This window comes from Alligator mississippiensis, chromosome 9 (genome assembly GCF_030867095.1).
Source record: "Alligator mississippiensis isolate rAllMis1 chromosome 9, rAllMis1, whole genome shotgun sequence".
NCBI classification, from domain to species: domain Eukaryota; kingdom Metazoa; phylum Chordata; order Crocodylia; family Alligatoridae; genus Alligator; species Alligator mississippiensis.
Genome location: NC_081832.1, coordinates 78,457,449 through 78,465,896, shown reverse-complemented (window position 1 = coordinate 78,465,896; position 8,448 = coordinate 78,457,449).

The window sequence follows — 8,448 nt, the reverse complement described above, 5'->3', positions numbered from 1 at the left end:
TATTAGCCAGTTGCAATGCAATTGGGAGGCTGAAGCACTGGGCCATTAAGGGAAGTATCCAGGGTTGCACCATCAACCATTTTTGGAGCAAGGATGCCTGGCTTCCCATCTTGTATGCTAATCACCAGGCCATGCTCCCTCTCAGGATTGATTTTCTTCCTATAAAGTTGTAAAACGTTTGTAGCTGGGCTTGGTAGAGCACCTGGGAATGGCAGGCTGGGACTGGAAGTGGGAAAGGGAGCAGGAGGAGGTCAAGCTTGGGGGCAAGAGGCCAAAGTCTGCCCATTGTCCGTGAAGCATCCCCCCATTCCCATGCCTCAAATGGAGCTCAGGATCCCTGGATTGCACCTTCCTCCATCATCAGCCACTTTTCCTCTGCTGTCAGCAGCTTCTGGGACATGCACCCGGTGTTCCCCTCCTGCTGAGACTACATGCATGTCACCGTGCCACCAGGTCAGGTCGGGTCAGTCCCACTCCGACCACGGGGCACTTTAGATGCTGTAACTTTGCATCATCGGTGATTCTTCGGGCAGAGTGACCTGGCGGCACCCATCTCCTCTCCAGGTATGGATGGCTGTTGGCTCGTAGAGAGCTTATCCACCCTTTGACAGGTCTTGCTTTTAGTCCTGCTGTGTGCCCACACACCCTCCTCACCCAGGCTAGTCCAGGTGGGGATGCCGGTTTAGTCACCGACAACCCGACCATGGAACAGGCTGTCCTGGTTTACTGGTACCAGATAGCAGACCAAGAGACAGACGTCTGGCCTGGCAGCGCACTATGTCACCACGTGAGAGACTTCCTGCTTTCAATTGCAGTTTTTTCTTTTAAAACAAAACCCCTAGAAAATTTCACGTGCAAATTTGACGAGCGGCGCAGAGGCTGAAAAAGCCCGGCGCTGCAACGTCTGGGCATGAATGAGTTCCCTCCACCACCTGAGCCTGGCTCCCTGCTGCGCACACGTTACGACATATCACGTGGATCGCATCCCCTTTTCCTCCCCTGGACTCATCCGGTATGGACCGCACTCGCGTTCAATATACGTCCCTGGCCTCTATTCGCTGCACGCGTGTTCGGATGCCCTAGTGACTGAGCGAGCCGTCCCGGTGCGTTGCTCAGCCTAGTATCCAAAGCCTTCCCAAACATTCATTAATTATTTTTTCATGACCCTCCACCAAAGTGCAGCCCAATCAGTCCCATTTTACAGATGAGGAATTGAGGCTCAGAGATGATGAATCCTAACACGTTCCCTTTTTTAGGCTGTCCGCGTGCTGGGTCCCTAGCTTGAGCACAGCAAACCCAGGTGGGCGCCTGGGACCAAGTTTGTCTGTTAGACACCCAAACCCAGAGCAAAATGTGAGAGGTGATGGCAAACCGCCAAGTGACAGGATTGTGTCAAGCCCAGCAAACCAGACACGAGCGGTCCAGCCTCAGCTCTCCATCCAAGGTGGATTTTAGGGGCAGGTCAGTGGGACTGAGAAAAGACGTGAGGAAAAGAGGCAGCCTCTACTCCAATATGCACACGAAAGAAATTAGTTAAGCTTAAGTAGCTCATTTAAAACAGCATCTTAATCACCCTACAGTCACCACTGTATTGTCTCAGCACATAGACACCGTCCTAGCACCTTTCTTGGAGCTTAAGAGCTCCAGGCAGCCGGAGGCTTTGCGAAGACACCGTTGCAACGTCTCGCTGCCTCGCCTCCCCATCTCCTGCAGAAACAGAGCGCTCTGACCACTCGCTGAATCATTTTATCCTGCCGGCTCACTCCCTTTGATATGCATGAAGTTAAAGAGAAATGGCTGTCTTCCTAATTTCTATTTCCACCCAATGTCAAGGGAGAGAGGAAGGCAAAAAAAATATTTTTTTTTCAACTGTTTTTTTTTTTATGCATCTTTTAAAAAGAAGAGCAAAAATTTTTTACAGCACTTAATAGGCCTTCCTTGCAATTTAAAACTGATTTTCAGGAGCTCATATATTCAAATCGCCCAAGCCTATTTGAAGGCACATCTGAAGGTGCACCCTGCAACCTGTGTGTAGCAAACTCTTTTGAATCGTGTCCTTGAAACAAAAATTAGTGCCCCTTGGGAACTCGGCAGCGTAGACAACCACTAACTGCAGAATGACTGAAAGCAGAGCCCAGAGTCCTTGCAGCTGGGAGGGAGGAAGGGGATGAGAGAGACGGTGAAGATGAGAAAAACCTTCAGGAGGCATTTGGGAGACAGTCACTGGGAAGAAGAAAGAAAGACATGCACTAAAAACAACAGAAACACAGGTGGAAACGGCCTACTGGGAAATCAGGCTGTCAACAAACAAAAGCCGAAGGCCAGAAAGCAGTTTCAGTAGCAGCCCCTGCTAACAGGGCTTCAGTGTTCAGTAAATAAATTAGCAGCAGCTTTGACTGTTTGGAAATTAGTAGCGACACCATGAAAGAAGCAAATGACTTGCTTTTATCAGGAGTGGAAGCACGACACTTCCAACGAAACGCTCGCTGGTCGAAGGAGGAACGGAGCCCGTCGTCTCCGCTCAGGTTCAAATAGAAAAGAAAAGTTTCACTTCGTTTGCCAGGGGCTCCGAACTTTTCCTGATAAGTAATCAGATCCACCCCTCTGCCGTTCCCACCAGCCGTCCCCCTCTGTGCGTCTGTCGCTTCGACTACGTGGATGCAAAAGCAACAGAGCAACGACACACATGACTTAAAGCAGGACTAGGCCATCATGTAATTAAGAGGAGGGATTGGATCAAGTCCTCAGCTGGCACCAACCGGCAAACTGGACCCCATGATCTGTGAGGTCCCTTCCAGCCCCCAACATCCATGAAACCTCCATCAATTTATTGGCATTTAAATGAATGAGGATGCCTTCTGCATCAGGGCTGCAGTCATCACATTTGCATAGTGATAAATAATCAGAAAAGAGGAACCGATCGCAGGAACTCTTGATACAGGTTATCATAGTTTCATTATCATGCAGAAGTAAGGCTGGAAGAGACGTCGCAAGGTCGTCTAGTCCAACCAGGGATCGAACCTGCAACCTGGGTAGAAAGACAACCAAACCAACCAACCAGATAAGAAGTAAACTCGCAGCTTCCAAACTCTACGAGCCTTTCTTTGTAGCAAAAATATTGTGCGTGTGCTGTTCTGTGCACAGATGTGAGCATGCACACATGCATATGCATGTTTTGGAGGCAGGTCAAGGACGTTGCCCTGGGGATGGAAATGGGGCACGCTGGAGGCGATTCTTGAATCCTGCCGGACCTTGTACCATATCTGTCTGCCCGGAGACGAAGCTCCGTCTCCTCCGAGCGAGCTTTCCCTTTGCCGCAGCCAGCTCGGCTGTGCTTGAGAAGCAGAGGGCCTGACCACTGCCCCACACCACCGATCACCTTGCAGATAAGAAGAGAGGTCGGGGATCTGACTTGAGTTTGCATTCCCATGCCAATCTCAGCGAGGCGGGATTTGCTTCCACTGTGCCTGGCTGAGGCTATTTATTCTCGCTGTCATGAGAAATAAACTTACTCACAAATTTCTCAACCAAATGGAAACTGGATACAAATTGTTCAGACTTTTGTGGAAGGGTTACAGTAGCCTGGATCTGTGAAACAAACATCAGACCCTATTATATGGTGAATTTAATTCATTAAGGCAGACACAATACATATTTGGATTTTGAGCTTAATGCTGCACGTGAAGTTCAATAGAAAGACTAGAGCTGTATTGCCTGAATAATAATACAGGGAGGTAGATAGAAATCTATCTAACAGATAGGAGCCAATGAGTTATCATCAATGGTTATATGTCAGAAAAGAGGGAGGTATCAATTGGTCGCCCACAGGAATTGATGCTGGAGCAGGTATTGATCAATATACTCATTAACAGCTTGGAGGAGAATAAATTCAATGATCATCAGATCTGTGGGAATTGCAGAGAAAGGGAGGAGAGATGCAAAGGGAGAAAATGGACTGTCCAGAAAGAACTGGACCCGGGTAATGAGCATTTTGTCAGCGCGGCAGGAAAAATGTGCTATTTTATGTGGACTAGGAAGAAGGGCCCACCACATCGAAAGAAGCTGGGCGGCATCTCTAAAGAAACCTGGATGACCAGAGTCAACACGCCGCGTCTGACTTCGGGGTGCTATGAAGAGCCGTGCCCTTGTAAGAGCCCTCGACCACGGAAACTCTTGCTAGAGAAAGCTGTGATTTACCATATTGCGATGCGTTGGCTCCATCATGCTTAGCCTGGGCCGAACAACACTTATATCCAATGTCTGACAAGAGAAGTAGCTAAAATGCTACCAATTGCCAAGTTCAAGTCCAGCATAAATAGGTCTCCTGGACTTAGATGAAAGGAGGGAATGCAGGCTATTATGTTTATCCACAAAGAAGAAAAATTGAACTAGTAATTATAGGAGGGATTTTTTTTCTTTAGGATTAAAGTGGTTTTGAGTGCATCAGTTCGCTGTGATGCTGGCTTTTTCTCCACGGTTTCACTTTTTTTCCACCTTCATCCTAGGGTTTCAGTGTGTATCTGCATTTCAGTGCCCTAGAGCTCCAGCTTGTCTTGATTTCCTCTTGCACAAGGATCTTCTGGCTTGATACCATGGTCTGGATTAGATGAGCGACAGACTCCAGCTCCAAAAGGGACCATTATGTGTGTCTAGTCCTCCTTTTTACCCGGTCATTTCTGCATTCACTCCATCATTTCAGGTTCGGCAGAGCTGTGCTTTGTGGAAAGGCATCCGTCCTTGATTTAAAGACTTTATAATGGTACAAAATCCACAGTGTCCCTTTGCAAGCTGAATGCAGGGTAGAGATTGCCTTATAGAAATTGCTCCACTCAGAAATAACCTGCACTATGTTAAAAATGTCTAATTCCACTTTGAACTGCTCTAGCTTCAAATGCCAAACACATTATGCATCAGCTATTGGACTAAAGATCCCCAGAACAATCAGTTTTGCTTTAAGAAATCTTCTCCCCATGCAAGTACCAAGCACCTCATCCACAATAGAATATCTTAGACATCTTGCACTTATCCTGCACCCACTGAAATCCAGGGAAAAAATCTCTTGGACCTGAGTCCAAGCAGGGGCTGGTATTTTTGCAGCAAAAGCCAGAAGTTTGAGATGGAAAATAAAGAAATCTTCTAAGCCACAGTTCTGGAGGTCACACCGTGTGGTGTTAACCGTTCAGCACATCAGGGCCGCATAGCCGCATTAGTCATGAGAAAGGGATAAAATTACTCAGGCAATTTTCCTCTACATTAGAGACAAATCAGGGCTAAACCTTTGCTGGCTCTATAAATTTTAAACCCCCCATTTTCTCTTGCTAGAACAGGAAAGCAAAAACAGAGAGCTGCCTGGCCAAACTTATGAAGCGTTCGATGCAATCAAGTGCGAATTTCCCCCGTTAAACTGTTAACAAAACAGAAAACCTTTGACTGAGAGGTAACTTAAGAGATAAGTAGTTAGATGGATGCTATAGACAACAAGACACAAACAAATTAAATCTATTCCACTGAAACACTGATATAATTTCCCTCCAGAGAATATGTAAGACTGACAAAATAAACAAAGAGATAACATGTTTCTTAACTTGCAAAATGTGACAGTCACTGGCATATGGCAAAACACAACTAAACCGTGTTGGAAGTTCTCGGTGTGAATTTGCTGTTTGAAAATCATACGGCTGCTTTATCTCTTGCTTCTGGTGCCTGAAAATGTGGCCTTCCCCCCCACCATCCCCAGACTGGGGTTTTTTGCTTGCTTTCCAGCATGATCCTCATTCAGGGCAGTTGTGCATTTTGGTCTGGCCGTGGCCAAAGCGAACGTCCTGATCTGGGTAACACGCTAACAGCCTTGAACTGGGATGATCCAGTCTGGAGACCCTAATTAAGCATCCTGAACAAAGCACTTACCTGTATGCATGTTTAGCAAGGGCATCGGTGGGACCTTAAGCACATGCTGAAGCGCTTTGCTGAGACTGCAGCACAGGCTTGTTGCAAAACTGTGGCTGGACTGGACAAACGTGCTCAATTATACCCTTCTCAGCTGCAAAACTGTGTCAGTTGTGATTCCCACTGATGGTGGAAATTGTTAAAGGATAGAAAGCTGATGAGCTGCAAGGTCTTTTCCCTGGGAATATGATTTCTAGAAATATGCAAGCCAACTGAGAACGATGCCATTGCTCAGAAGCAGAGCCAACATGAGCCACTAAAGCACATTCAGACACTTAGAGGTTAGCCATGAGAGATGAAGATGACCATGAAAGATGTAAAGATGACCACGAAAGCCTGGGCTGGCCAAACAGGGGTGAAGCTTTTCTGTCTGTGTTCCTCTCAGCCATCATTTCGCCATGAGCTACGCATATGCATCGCTCAGAAATATCTCCTTCCTTCTTCATCACTTGTATGCACATAATCCTTTCATCAGATTTTAGTTGATGCTCGCCTCTAAAGTGCCAGAGGTCCCCTTCTCCTTGCCAGGTTACGGTGATGTTCACCTGAATGTTGACGGTCAAATATAGGCCGGGTCTTTGCAGCTTGCAGACGCCAAGGAGCTGACAATGGAAGAAGTCCAGCCCGGGTCACTAATGACTCGAAGCACCCGCTATTTGCTGGTTGTTTAGAGGTTTGTAGAAACCATTGCTTTAGCTACCATCCTAGTTGGCAATAACCTTGCTTCCCTTGTCCTACAACCCCTGTTACTATAATATCTCATGCCTTAGTGTCTCACCATACCGTCTTGTGGCACAGAAAGGGGATGGGATGGGTTGGGATGAGCTATAGATGGGTTGACACAGATGGGATATTTGGGGCCCAATCCAAACCAATCACGTAGAAGCCTCCACTCCGGTGTTGAAAGCTCTACAGTTGTAGGCCCTTTGCCACAGGGCCTAACATCCCTGTTCGTGAATGGGAGACTTAGGTGCCAGGTAACAGGGAGCTATGGGAAATGCCCTCTCCTCTTCATAGGGGATCGATTGGGGCTGCAAACAAGCCACCGCCTTCATCAGATGGCCTAAGGGGAAGGCATCTACTGAAGCCCGACATGCCCCTGCTCAGCCTGGACCGTGACTACCTCTTCCACTAGACCATCAGTGCTTAAAAAAGTAACCGGGGCAGTAAGGATGATCCCAGGTGAGTGCCGTAACGAGCGGGCCACAGAGGCAGGATCCTGCTTGCCTTGATGAAGGGCTGCCCGGGAGGGAATACAGCATCCTCGCTGCACCAGCTGTGCCCATCTGCTTTGCTAGCAGAGCATTTCCCTTTCCTTGACGGGCAGGCAGGCATCTCGCACCAGCAGGACACTCAACTGCAAAAACAAGAACGAGAAAGACACCGTGTGAACCCCACTGCCACAACGTCGCCCAGCCTTGGGGCTGAGCCCTGGCTGGTGGTCCCGCCTTCATCAGAAATGCTTGGGTGCTTCTAGGAAATCTGGCCCCATTGTGCATATTTGTGTTGCCTCTGCCACCAAAAAGCATTCAGGGAACATTATAGCTAGGTTTCTCAGGCATGCAATGTGGCTTCTGTCTGTGCTAAATAATAATTTTCTATTGCACAAGGCAGCATTCCCTTCCACCCCTCATCTGATAACAATAACAGGCTCTTTAACTCGGAGGCTTGCACATTTACATTCACACTATCAGAAAGACTAACACAAACTGATTCTCTTCTCTCTCCTCAAAGGCTGCGAAACACCATTTATTCTCCTTCAGATTAGGCTCAACCTAACACGCGTTCTGTTGAGCCCAAAAGAATATTTCATTTATTTCGATAACGCTGATTGTTCGCTTATGAGCGGCAACTCATTCAGTACGGAAACAGATTGTTACAGCTCGGTATCTCTAAAAAAAAAAGAAAGACAAGAAACCTCCTCAAACAACAACTTGGAGATGCTATTTAATACTCCAAAGACAGCACGTTGTTATGATAAGCGGATCTATTGCTGTGAATAATGGAGAGGGTTTAATCACACAATGGCACAGATACACTTAGAATAAATATTTAACAGTGTGCTTGGCAAAGCTGAAGCATGTTCCAACCCGACGTTCAACGATCGGCGCCCCGTGCTATCGCGGCGCAGCGACGTGCGAAGAACCACGCGCTAGAATTGCACGCAAAGGGCCTGGGCTGACATTTCGCTGTTCCCTCTGCTGGGGACCGGTCGTCTTCCCCCTGGGAGTTTGGCACTTGCCTGGGCTCCCAGCAGAAGATGCACATTGCCATTTCTGGAACCATTTCCCGGACACCATCAATATGCACCAGGTTTTAAAAATGGGGGAAAGCTCAGCTTGCGTTCATGCAACGGGCTTGGAGTTTGCATTCCAGTTGTCTTTCAGTCCCCCTGGTCCTCCCTCCCGGTAGGTGCTTTGTGAAGGTTTGCATTTGAAGCAAAGTGGTTAAAATGAGAAACAAACAGAGAGAATGGGAGGGGAAAAAAGAGCAGAGAAGGAA